Genomic DNA, 12,621 nt, shown 5'->3' with positions numbered 1-12,621 from the left:
TTAGCACCCTTGCCTTTCAGCTAAAAAAAGTCCCTTTAATGTTTCTTGTAAGGCTAATTCACTGGCAATGAACTCCTTTAGCTTTTGCTTGTCTGGAAAACTCTTTATCTCTCCTTCAATTCTGAATGATAACTTTGCTGGGTAGAGTATTCTTGGTTGGAAGGTTTTGGGGTTTTTTTCTTTCAACACTTTGAATATATCATGCCACTCTTCTGGACTGCAAAGTTTCTGCTGAAAAGCTGCTGATAGTCTTATGGGGGTTCCTTTATACATAACAAGTTGTTTTTCTCTTGCTGCTTTTAAATATTCTCTCCTTGTCTTTAACTTTTGAATTTTTGATTGCAGTGTGTCTTGGTGTGGGTCTCTTTGGGTTCATATTATCAACAAGTTTCTGGACTTCCTGGATCTGGATGTCTGTTTCCTTCCCCAGGTTAAGGAAGTTTTCAGCATTATTTCCTCACATAAAATTTCTGTTCCTCTCTCCCTCCATTCATCTGGGAGCCCCATGATATGAATGTCCATTTGAGGCTGCACCGTAAGTCTCTTCATCTAACTTCACTTTTTTTCATTCTTTTTTCTTTCTTCTGGTCTGATTGAATGAGTTCCACTGCCTTGTCTTCTAGTTGACTGATCCTTTCCTCTGCTTCATCTGGTCTGCTGTTAAATCTTTCTGGTATATTTTTCAGTTCAATTATTGTGTTCTTTAGCTCTGTGACTTCCATTTGGTACTTTCATATATTTTCCATCTCTTTGTTGAAGTTCATCCATCCTTCTCCCCAAATTGGTGAGCATCTTTCTGACCATTACCTTGAATTCTTTTTTAGGTAAATTACCTATCTCTTTCATTAAAGTAGTCTCTTGAGGTTTTCTATTATTCTTTCATTTGGAACATATTTCTCTGTTTCTTCACTTTACTTTGTCCTTTGTGTTGGTTTCCATACAGTAGTTGAGACAGCCACCTCTTCCAGGCTTGCAGTAGTAGCCTCATGTAGGAGATGAACCTTGTCACTCAATCCTGCCTCAGCTGTTTGTTTTCTCTCAAACCTCTGTGATTTTCCAAGAGCCTATTACATTCTCAATCGTTCACAGTAGTTGAGGGTGTAGCAAGACCTGTCAGGTCCCCAGGAGAGGATCTCAGCACCTAGATTCAGGCTGATTGGAAGCCAGACCCTCAGGCAGCAGCTTTTTAAAGTGTGCAAATATATACAGTCCTGTGGGACTCCAAGTATACTGGCCACCAGAGCCAGGAGATATGCAGGTGTCCCTGGCTGGCAATTGCAAAAACCTGGGGCTCCAGAGGGGTGCATAAGCTCTCTTCTGATAGATACCAGCAGTCTGGGGCAAGGCAGAGGGAGGGCGGCAGGGTAGCATCCACAGCCTGCCTTCCTGAGATCCACTCTGTCAGCCACCAGACGTGCACCAGACCTGAAGCCTGCCCCTCAGGCCAAAGCTCCAGGATGCCAAAGAGGCCTCCTTCACACAAAGAATGGTGGGGGGCAGGGGCTCGGTCTGCTGTCTGTGCAGTGCCCTGCCAGGGGGTGGGGGAATGGGGAACCTGTCGAGAAACATCTCTGACGGCCACAGTCCTGTGGGACCAGGGAATGCAAGCACCCCGGCCACTAAAGCCAGGTGACCAAAGGGCATCCCATGGGCGCAGCCACAAAAACTGGGGCACCATATGTAAAAACCAGGGCCCGAGATACCGGTAAAGCTTCCCCCCAGGAGACACTGGTGCCCTGGGGCCCAGCAGAGGGAGAGGGTGAAGATAGCACCCACCTTCTGACGTCTCAGGAAGGGACTATGGTCAGCCCCAGATGGTGTTTAATTAGAAGCCTGCCCCTCAGGCCACAGGCATGACGATTAACAAACAGGCCTCCTTGACTGGAAGACCAAGCTCCTGCATCTGCTTCCTCCTGCTGTGCTCTGGGGGCGATAGCCATTTAAGAAATCATGCCATTGCTTGCGGTCCTACGGGACCCTGCTGGCTGCCAGAGCCAGGCAGTGGAGAGGTGTCTCCTGGCAGCAGCCGCAAAACTCAGGGCACCAGACAGGAGTATGCATGCCTTTCCGGGAGCCACCAACTATGAGAGTCCCATGGGAGCAGGAAGGCCAGATCCCCTGGCCTGCAGAGCCAGACAGTCGAGAGGTGTCCCCTGGGTGGTGGCCACAACCATCAGGGCACCAGGCATGTGGACGCTCTCTCTGGAGCACAGCAAAGGGACAGCACGGGGCTGGCACCCTCCTGTCTCCATTCCGGAGAGCGGCCGGCAGGCTCCTGCGTGTGTGCTGGGTCAGGTGCCGGGCCCAGGCCTTCTTTACTATCAGCAGCTGAGCCTCCTTCACTCTGAGCCTGGGTGTGATCACCTTTGAGCTGGGCCCTGGGGCCGCTGAGTCCAAACACACAAGCCCTTTCAAAGCTATTTTTCAAATCACTTGTCTCGTGGGTCTCAGGAGAGAAGCCTCGTAGGCTTTCAGAGTTAGATGTTTTGGGGGCTCATCTCTCAGGCGCAGGTCTTAAAAGCCAAGATGCCCGATCTGGGGCTCCAATGCTTCCTTCCCCAGGGAGAAGCTCCGGTCCCCAAGCCAGAGGTGTGGTTTATGGCAAAACTGTGCCCCAGTCTCTCCTACCGCCAATGTGGTTTTCTTCTCTATCGCCCCGTGTGTAGTCGTCACTCAGCCAGAAGTTAGTTTTTTTAAGGAGTAAAGCATTCCATGTGTAGGTATAGGTTTCAGCACGTCCATGAGAAGAGGTGAGTTCAGGATCTCCCTACATTGCCATCTTGAACTGGAACCCAGTGAGTTTGTCTTATTTTAATTAAACATATTGATACTAATTTACAGTCATTTATAGGTGACCAATGCAGGTGTGTTTTTCCACCTATTTTTGCACTGGTTAATTCTGGACTCACAGACCCCTAGGCACTGTTCCTGATCATAACAGCTGTTCAACAAACCTTCATTCCCATTCCTGTACCTGAGAACTTCAAAGCATCAAGGGAAGAAAAATATGACCTTGAAAATTTTAGTTCAGGGAATAAATACATGAAAAGGAGGAAGAATACAAAAATTACATGATAACAAGTGTATACTGCTTAGAACTCTTTAAGCCACAAAATTCTTTCTATTAAATGTATATTTGAAAAGTGGTAAGAGAGTAGATCTTAAAAGTTCTCATAATAAGAAAAAAAATTGTTATGATGTGAGGTGATGGATATTAACTAAACTTATTGCGGTGATCATTTTACAATAAATATGTATATCAAATCATTATGTTGTATAGCTTAAACTAATGCAATGTTTTATGTCAGTGGTATCTCAGTATAACTGAGGAAAAATGCAGGTAGGTAAGGTTACCGGAGAAGAAACTAAAGCTTTCATGTCAATCTTTCTAACATGCATCACGTCCTTAGATACACAAAAGATTGCAAAGTTCTTAGTCTGAGATATTCTCATTTAACCGGCTAAATCAGAAATACAACCGTGCTTTTAGGCAGTTTGCTTGGGCAAATATTTTACTGGCTGTTTCACTGAATTTAGGGAAGAAGATGAGCTAAAATATGCCCAAACATTCAATGTTATGAGAACTATATACAGTTGAAAGAACCCACGCCAAAATAACTCAGAGAAACCTTGGAGATTCCACAGGCTATGCTTTATAACTGCTCTGTGGGTTACATTTATATTCATATCTTCTCTCCACGGGAAGAATCTCAGCATTCAGCCATTTTCTGTTATCCTTTAACCATCTCATTCTATAAAATGTTGAAGAAACTTCACTTAAATTAATTTTAATATCAGAGAAAATAAACCGAAGGCCTGATATGTTTTAGATCTGTGGTAGCATGAGAAACCTTCATTTTATTTTCAAATAAGCCTTCATTTAGAAAAAAGAAATTCCTAGATAGACATATAATAGAGATAGAGAGTAAACCCTAATGTCTGTCTACACGTGTATCAGTGAAGAAATTCAGTCTAATTACCGTGGAAGTTAGACATTAGGATGAACTGGTAATACCCCCAACGAAGTTCCCCACTCGGCAGGTGCCAATAAGGTTTTGATTTTTCGTTTATTAATTTCTTACTCAATCAACCAACATTTACTGAACCTGCTGCGCCAGGCACTTTCACTCGGTGCTGGAGATAAGTGAGACTTGGTTGCTGCATTCAGAGGCTCACAGAGCATCGTAAGGTGAGCTGCCGATTCTCAGTCCTGCATATGGGACTCTAGGAGGGTCACGTGTATGTGAGTTTAGGAGGGCCGTTATGATCACATAATTCATCAGTTACGGAAGTGATCTTTTAAAACCCTAATTTCATAAATGCTGACTCATAACTGAGGCTGTTTAACTAGTTGTAAAGCAATAAACAAGTCCTTCCTCCTCCCAATGACCTGAGAAGCTTGAAGTGTAGAATGTGATGCTGAAACTGAGGTCCCTTCTGTGTGTATAGGATGTAGCTGTGGATGATGGTTGATCGAATGCCACATTGATGTGGATGCAGAGAGGAGGGATAAAAGCTTGTGTCAGTTAATCAAAGGGAAGAGAAAATAAATATTCAGTGGGAGAAGACCAAATGCACAGCGTGAACTGCCCGCCCTCTCAAGCCGCCCGCCTGCACAGAAAGTCACCGCCATGAAAGGCACTTTCATTTGTCTGGGTGTGAGGAAATCTCTGGCAGAGTGTCTTGTTTAGTAAAATCTGGAGTATATGAGTTAAGAAACTTATCTTTTGGAGTTACAAAACCAACTCCATGTGTTTCATGAGATTTTAAACTGCAAAGCTGTCCCTTTACAAACCCTGGGTTGTGCTGAATGTATATAGGATCCGTTAGATTAAAACAGACACTTAATAGGACATAGGAAAATGGCTCAGGATAAGAATATGCAAAATCCAAAGCATCAAAAATGTTCACTTCATCTAGGATAATTCAAAGTGTGCACCATTTGTTAAATATAATTTTTGACAAAGTATGATCATTGACAAAATTGTTCAGAAAGAACATGAAGAAAACAGTTGGTAGATGTGCATATTAGACACAGCTTTGTGACAGGAAATACCAAGGGCAAGTACCACATCTGATTCTTTTTTTTTTTTTTAGATGAAATGTATGTAATTAACTTTTTTGTTTTTCTTTTTGTGGGTGGGGAGAGGTTTCCTTGAATGTCAAGAAGTTTAGTGTAAAACTTGATGCATGGTCATAGCAGCTAGTGAACATTTGTGCTGTTCTCCTGTGCTTACATCTGATTTTCTTATTCTGCGCTGAACTCATTTGAAAGTGTGGCCATTTTTATAAGCTATCTTAAATCATCTTTGCAAAAAGGTGTAAACGATAAGAAAAAATACGTACCTACATATCACAGAGTTGACAGAGGTCTTCACGTATAGTAGCATAACACACCTGTGCCACATTACATATTAATTTATTGGTGGAGTCATATAAAGTAAATAAAGAGCAAAAGACATCAAACAGTGTACTTAAAGCAATTCAAGTTCATCTGGGAGAAGCAATTATGGTATATTTTATAACCTTACAATTTACAAAGGGAAGTTTTTCTTTAAATATAAAATATATCAGTTATTTCCAGAAAGACTGATCCCTTGATTTGGCTTTTATGTATTTTATCCAGTCTTGGCTTTTGGAATCATCTTGAAAACAAACAGAGCATTTGAGCCATGTTTGCTGCTAACTAAGGAATGAACCATGAGGCTTTGGCTAATTTTTGGAGGTCATTACTAAAATGCAGTTAATCACCTTAGTTAAGATATACAGGCATTTTACCAAAAAAAAAACCACTGTGCCAATGGTCCTTGAAACAAGGTTAAGTAGATCTAATTTATGTTAAACTTTAATTAACCATATGCACTACCGCCTGAGAATGTTCATGCATATGTTGCTTACATTCATTGTTTTCATAAGTTAATTTCTGCCACACACTTTTGGCTTCTATTCATTTGTAACTTAACAAATGTTCATATCAGCTGTGGAAGTGATTGCAGACAATAAAGTAAACCACTGGTTTACTTGTTTAAATTAAATCTGCCGTCTCAAGCTGTCCTGTGTCTTAATACATTAGAAAAGATACTCCGCAAGCGATGCTCTTGTTAATCCAGTTTTAATCACTGTTTAATCATACCTGGTTAAGTAATAGAGTCATGAACCTCTACATCTGTTAGCTATCTTTTTCTCTCTGTAGTTAATTGGGTGATCATTGACTGCGGTTAACTATTATTGTGGCAGAATTGATCTGTACTTTTCATACAGTCAGACATACACCTGGTCCTTATACTGAAATAGACAAACTATGTCATGCCTAATATTCTTTATTTTTATTGAAGTATAATTGATTTACAATGTTGTGTTAGTTTCAGGTGTACAGCAAAGTGATTCAGTTATACATATAGACATATACCTTTTCAGATTCTTTTCCCGTATAGGTTATTACAAAATATTGAGTATAGTTCCCTGTGCTGTGCAGTAGGTCCTTGCTGTTTATCTATTTTATATATAGTAGCATGTATATGTTAATCCCAAACTCCTAATTTATCCCTCCCCTGCCTTTCCCCTTTGGTAACCATAAGTTTGTTTTCTATGTCTGTGAGTCTGTTTCTGTTTTGTAAATAAGTTCATTTGTATCACTTTTTTAGGTTCCACATACAAGTGATATCATGTGATATTTGTCTTTCTCTGTCTGACTTACTTCACTTAGTATGATCATCTCTAGGTCCATCCATGTTGCTGCAAATGGCATTATTTCATTCTTTTTTATGGCTGAGTAATGTTCCATTGTATATATATGTCCCACATCTTCTTTATCCATTCCTCTGTCAATGGACATTTAGATTGCTTCCATGTCTTGGCTATTGTATATAGTGCTGCTATGAACATAAGGGTGCATGTATCTTTTCGAAGTATGGTTCTCTCCAGATATATGCCCAGGAGTGGGATTGCTGGATCATATGGTAGTTCTAATTTTAGTTTTTTAAGGAACTTCCATACTGTTCTCCATAGTGGCTGCACCAATTTATATTTGGCCCACTTTTTTTTATATTGAAGTATAGTTAATTTACAATGTCGTATTATTTTCAGGTGTACAGCAAAGTGATTCAGTTATACATACATATATCTATTCTTTTTCAGATTCTTTTCCATTACAAGGTATTGAATATAATTCCCATGGCCCAGTTTTAATTGGATACTACAGTTTGTGCTTAGAGAGGTGATTCCTATAGACAAATGACAATTTTTTTTTTTTTTTTTTTGCGGTACGCGGGCCTCTCACTGTTGTGGCCTCTCCCGTTGCGGAGCACAGGCTCCGGACGCGCAGGCTCAGCGGCCATGGCTCACGGGCCCAGCTGCTCCGCGGCATGTGGGATCCTCCCAGACCGGGTCATGAACCCGTGTACCCTGCATCGGCAGGCGGACTCTTAACCACTGCGCCACCAGGGAAGCCCGTCAAATGACATTTTTTAAATAATAGAACTCATCTTTTATTAAAGCAAAAGTTTACTATTTTATTCCATCAGTTTATTCCCCACGGTCTGCATCATGTTGGCTAATATACTGTGCTAATACCCTCCTACTGTAATATCTCATATAAAAACCTATGTTTTTCTTAAATGCTATTTAAATCACCTTTGTGAAGAATCAAACTTCAGGATGTTTGGATAAAGATGGTGGATTGAATATGTGCATTTGCCTCTGATCCCTTTCTGAAATCCCAATAAAATGAGTGTAAAGAGGTTTTTAAAAGGTCCTAACTCACTAGGACACAGGAAATAAAAGAAAGAACACAACAAGGCTGGAAAGCATATAGGGCCAGTGGGAACTGACTGAACAGAACATAGAGGGTGAAACCCTGAACCAGCAGTAGGGTGATTATACCATGTTGCTGAGGAAAGGTCTCCTGGAAGAGGAAGGGAGGGGCTAAAACAAAAGGCTCCTTGTAAGTTTGTTAAGAGGCCCTTAGACCCCAGAGACACCCCCAACTCCACACGTCGGGTGGCTCACCCTCCCCCAGCCTGACAGACACTGGAGAGATGCAGACCATGGTGCCAGCGCCATGGGAGACGGGGGTGGGTGGATACTGTGCTGAGAACAGGCAGGGAAGGCGGTTAGCACACCCAAAACCATTTCCAAGAGGACTGCACCCCCATCCCAGCACTGCGGATGCCTTCCCTGGGGAATTTCCATAGCCTGGCAAGGAAGATTTGACTCCATAGAGGTGACGGGTAGGGGAGCAGTGCCCACGGACAGGCTCACCAGCCCACGGAGCTCCTGTCAGCTCATAGGCTCCCTCCAGAGTATGGGACAGTGTGGGTGGAATAGGATCTCTGAACACGGATCGTACCAAATGTGTCCTAACTGTATTGGCAGAGGGAGAGCTGGGACACAGAAAATGTGTGTGTGTGTGTGTGTGTGTGTGTGCGTGTGTGTGTGTGTTGAGAGTGCAGGGAAATGAGGAGAAAGGAAGCTACTTCCTCATCCTAGTAAGAGAAAGTCAATAGATAACGTGTGAAGAGCCAAGAAGCAGCAAAGGAGCATCTTATTTAGATTATTTTTTATCAGACTTGAAAGCAGTTGGTTTGGGAGCAGGAAATTATCTGAATCTCAGTTGCATGCATGTATCACTTTGATTTTTTTTAAAGAAGCCTAAATTTAAAATTATAAGAGATGTTTAAATAGTTCTCATTTTAAAAGCAAACATTAAAGAAAGTAAGAAAAAGCCGCTATTCTTTCTTTACCAATTCCCAGTTTGTCCTTTATAGCTCATTTTCATATATAGCCTCATGATTCTCATCTTAAGATCCACATAGCCCTAGGAGTTACCATGTAGAGAAGCCCCATCCATCGTCATATCAAATATCCTACATTAAATATAAATTATATGTGGTATAAAATTTAAGAGAATTTTTGTAAATTTGCTTTTTAAATTATTATTGCTTCAAGGAATTCATTTCCTATATGGTTTATTTGTTAGCATTACAGGGTTTTTGTACTTTATTTTACACTAAAACTTCTTTTTTAAATGCCTGGGGAATGTGTTTTTTTAATTCTTATGAACCAATGTATAACATTGTTTTTCCTAAGAATATGTCTGTCAGTTGACTATGATTTATATGAAACACAAATTAATTGTATTGCTTTAAAACATGTTTGAGCATGAAAAAACAAACGCAGTGCTATTCTGGAGTAACCATCCTCAATAAAGCAGCAAGAAACGAAAAACCTGACTTTTCATGAGCCAATATATTTAGGAGTATGTTAAATGAAAACCACCTTCAGATGCTCAGACTGGAAAGAATTCTGCACTGAATTTACTATGTTAAGAATTTTAAGAATTTAAGGTAAAAGGCTTAATTAGATTAGGGTTTACCTTGTGAGATATTATGAAAACTATACATGAGAGTCAAAGCAAGTTAGGAGATTAACCTTTCCTGGCCAGAATGTTTCATCCCTATGTCAGGTAAGTTTCTGTCATCTGTTGAAGGATGATGCCTTTGCTACTGGTCCAGGGTACGTCTAGGATGATCGTCCCAGTTTGTGGGAGCGGGTGTTGGAGGGGGAATGTCAGCAGCATGCTTATCCTTCTGGAGGTTCTACCTTGCCTCTGACCACATTCATGATCTTCTGTCTTGGGTCACAGGTAATCGACTCTACTTCATTATTTCAATCTAGGTCTGAGGAGTTGACCAGTACTTGTCTTCTACTCCATAACTCTTAAGAGTTGAAAGTTTTCTCAAAAATAGATATATACGGGCCTCCCTGGTGGCGCAGTGGTTGAGAGTCCGCCTGCCGATGCAGGGGATACGGGTTCGTGCCCCGGTCTGGGAGGATCCCATATGCCGCGGAGCGGCTGGGCCCGTGAGCCATGGCCGCTGGGCCTGCGCGTCCGGAGCCTGTGCTCCGCAACGGGAGAGGCCACAGCAGTGAGAGGCCCACATACCGCAAAAAGAAAAAAAAAAAAAAAAAGATATATACGAAACATGCTTCAAAAACACACTGTCTAAATCAAGTGTGTTCTCTTTGTGTTACAAACTATTTCTTTCTTTAAACTGGCTGTACTGAGGTCACACATCTGCTCCCAATAATAACAATAACTGTAGAGGATTTTACAGTTTACCTTTTCATTCACTGTTACTATAAATAAGGCATTGCTGTAATCTTTAGGCAATGTGTCTGATCTCATAGAAATTTTTCTTGAAAGAGGAAATACAAACAATAAATAAGTAAACAAGTAAATGTATTAGATCTCCCATTAAAATGATAATTGCAGATTATAAATACTGTAAGGAATAAAACGGGGTGTTTAGGAATAGAGTGTCAGGAGGTCCTCCTTTAGTTTGAGTGATTGGGATTCTCTGAGGAGGTGACATTTGCGGACAGAGTATTCCATGCAGAGCCAGTGGAAAGGCCCTAAATAAAGGATAGCAACCTGTATACAGGCGATAATGATAATGGTGATGGTGATGTCAGTGATATTGGTGAGGAGGAGGAGAAGGTGAAGGAAGATGATGATGCTGATGACATTAATAATGGTGAGGACGATGATGATGACAATGGTGATGATGATGATAATGGTGAGGATGATATGGTGGTGATGACGTTGATAATGGTGAGGTTGATGATGCTGGTGATGATGAAGGTGATGGTGATGACAGTGGTAATGGTGAGGAGGAGGATGGTGATGACGGTAATGACAATGACAATGATAATGGTGAAGATAATGACAGTGATGATGATGATGGTGATGACAATGACAATAGTGAGGATAATGATGATGTTGATAATGGTGGTGGTGGTGATGGTGATGAGCTTCTTTTATAAAAGAAGCTCAACAGAACTAAATTAAATGCCATGGTCACACAATTAGTGAATGATACACGCCCAAACCACAATATTTAATAAGGATGAGATTTAGAAGGTGACCTGAATATTGGCCTTTGGGCTGTTATTTTAGAGGAGCTCCTAGAGACTTGGCATGTCTTTTCCGGGATCCCCTGTAAAGTACTCCATCAGTACTTGCAGGAGTCAGGGAGCCCATCATCTGTTGAAGGACCCTCGACTTCAGCTTGATGACCAGAACCCAGCCCCTTCCGTCTGGGTTCTCATCACCTGCCTAGCTCAGCTGTATCATTTCACTCCACCAACCAACAGGGTCACCAACTCTGAAAACTTGATTCCAAGGATCTCACTTCCTACCTTTGCGGCACTTATTTTGTTTTCCACAATGCCATAAATCTCCAGCCCACTGGAACTTCCAATCCAGTGACCCAGACACTTTACACTACCATCTCCACCCTTGTGTGCTCACTTCCTTCTTTTAACTAATGTAAATTCCATGTATCTTCACTATGACACTCCCTCGCAAGCCCCTCTCTCCAGAAAACCCCAAGCTTTGACTAAACCCAAATATTGGCCTCCTCTTATCCCATGCCTGAGAAACTAAACTGCCTTTGAGAAAGTCACACAGGTTTCTGCCGGCCATTTGTCTCAACCGGGTCCTCACAACCCTGCTACGGCGACATCAGCATCAAACTTTTTCTCCTTTGCAGGTTTAGTTGTTTCCTTTCTATTGCAACATTCTTATCAGCAGTAAAGTGCGATTAATATCTCCTGTTAAAAATAAGAACAAAAGCAAAACAAAATAAACACCTTCGATCCCCTACCTCTGTTCACTTTTGCCTCCTTGTCTGTTCCTCTTCACAGCAAAACTCCCCAAGGGAATGGTCGGCACTTGCTGCCTCCTCTCCTCAGCCTCCGTTCACTCTAGTTCATTGCCGATGAGCTTCTGTCTCTGCTTTTGCCAAATTCAGAATCCTCACGAATCTCAGTTCAGTGGCCTTGGCTGGCTCTGTGCTCCTTGCACTCGCCTCAGGGCAGGATTCCATGCAAATGACCAGCCTCCTAGAAGCCGTCCTCTCCTGCATTCTGAGATTCCACACTCTCCCGGTTTTCTCCTCCCTCCTGGAAGGACCCTTCTCAGGCTCTTCAGTGGCTTCTCTTCTCTAACTGTCTTCTACACTTGGGATTGTCCCAGGACTCAGCACTGGACCGCCTCTAGTTTCAAATTTCCCATGGATGCTATGTCTTCAAATCCCATCTCTAGGAGGATAACGCCCATCTTTTATTGGCTGCCGTGTCTCTCGCCTGATCTCCAGGCTCACACAACTAGAAGGCTCCTTGACATTTCCACTTATGTGTCTGAGGGTCACCTTAAACTTAGCGCAGGCACAGAACTCTTGATGTCACCCCCAAAACGGTGCTGCCTCTTCTAGGGATCCACGTCTCAGTAACTGGCGCTTTCCACCCAGTTGCTTATACTGACAGCAAGCATTCTTGATTCTTCCCGTTTCCTTGTTCCACATCCAGTTTATCAGCAAGTCTTGTCCATTCTCCTCAAATATTTCACATCTGTCCCTTTCTCCAACTCTCTTACTTCTCCCCTCCCCCACTGCCATTACAAGCTCCCATCTTGTTAGCCTGGGTTATATTTTTTCATTTATTTTATTGAAGTAGAGTTGATTCACAATATTGTGTTAATTTCCACTGTACAGCAAAGTGGCTCAGTTATACATATATACATTCTTTTTCATATGCTTTTCCACTATGGTTTATTATAGA

At 41.9% G+C, this 12,621-nt stretch overlaps 1 protein-coding gene across 3 annotated transcripts in view; it reads left to right on the top strand.

Annotated features, from left to right (window-relative positions):
- Positions 1 to 12,621, top strand: part of KCNQ5 (potassium voltage-gated channel subfamily Q member 5) — a gene marked incomplete at its 5' end in the record, with an annotated part of 571,115 nt that overhangs the window by 302,715 nt on the left and 255,779 nt on the right. The window lies entirely within an intron of this gene.

The sequence above is a fragment of the Mesoplodon bidens genome (assembly GCF_964165515.1).
Source record: "Mesoplodon bidens genome assembly, chromosome: 12".
NCBI lineage: Eukaryota > Metazoa > Chordata > Mammalia > Artiodactyla > Ziphiidae > Mesoplodon > Mesoplodon bidens.
The sequence above is the reverse complement of the archived record's forward strand: the minus strand, read 5'-3'. Positions and strand labels throughout refer to the sequence as shown.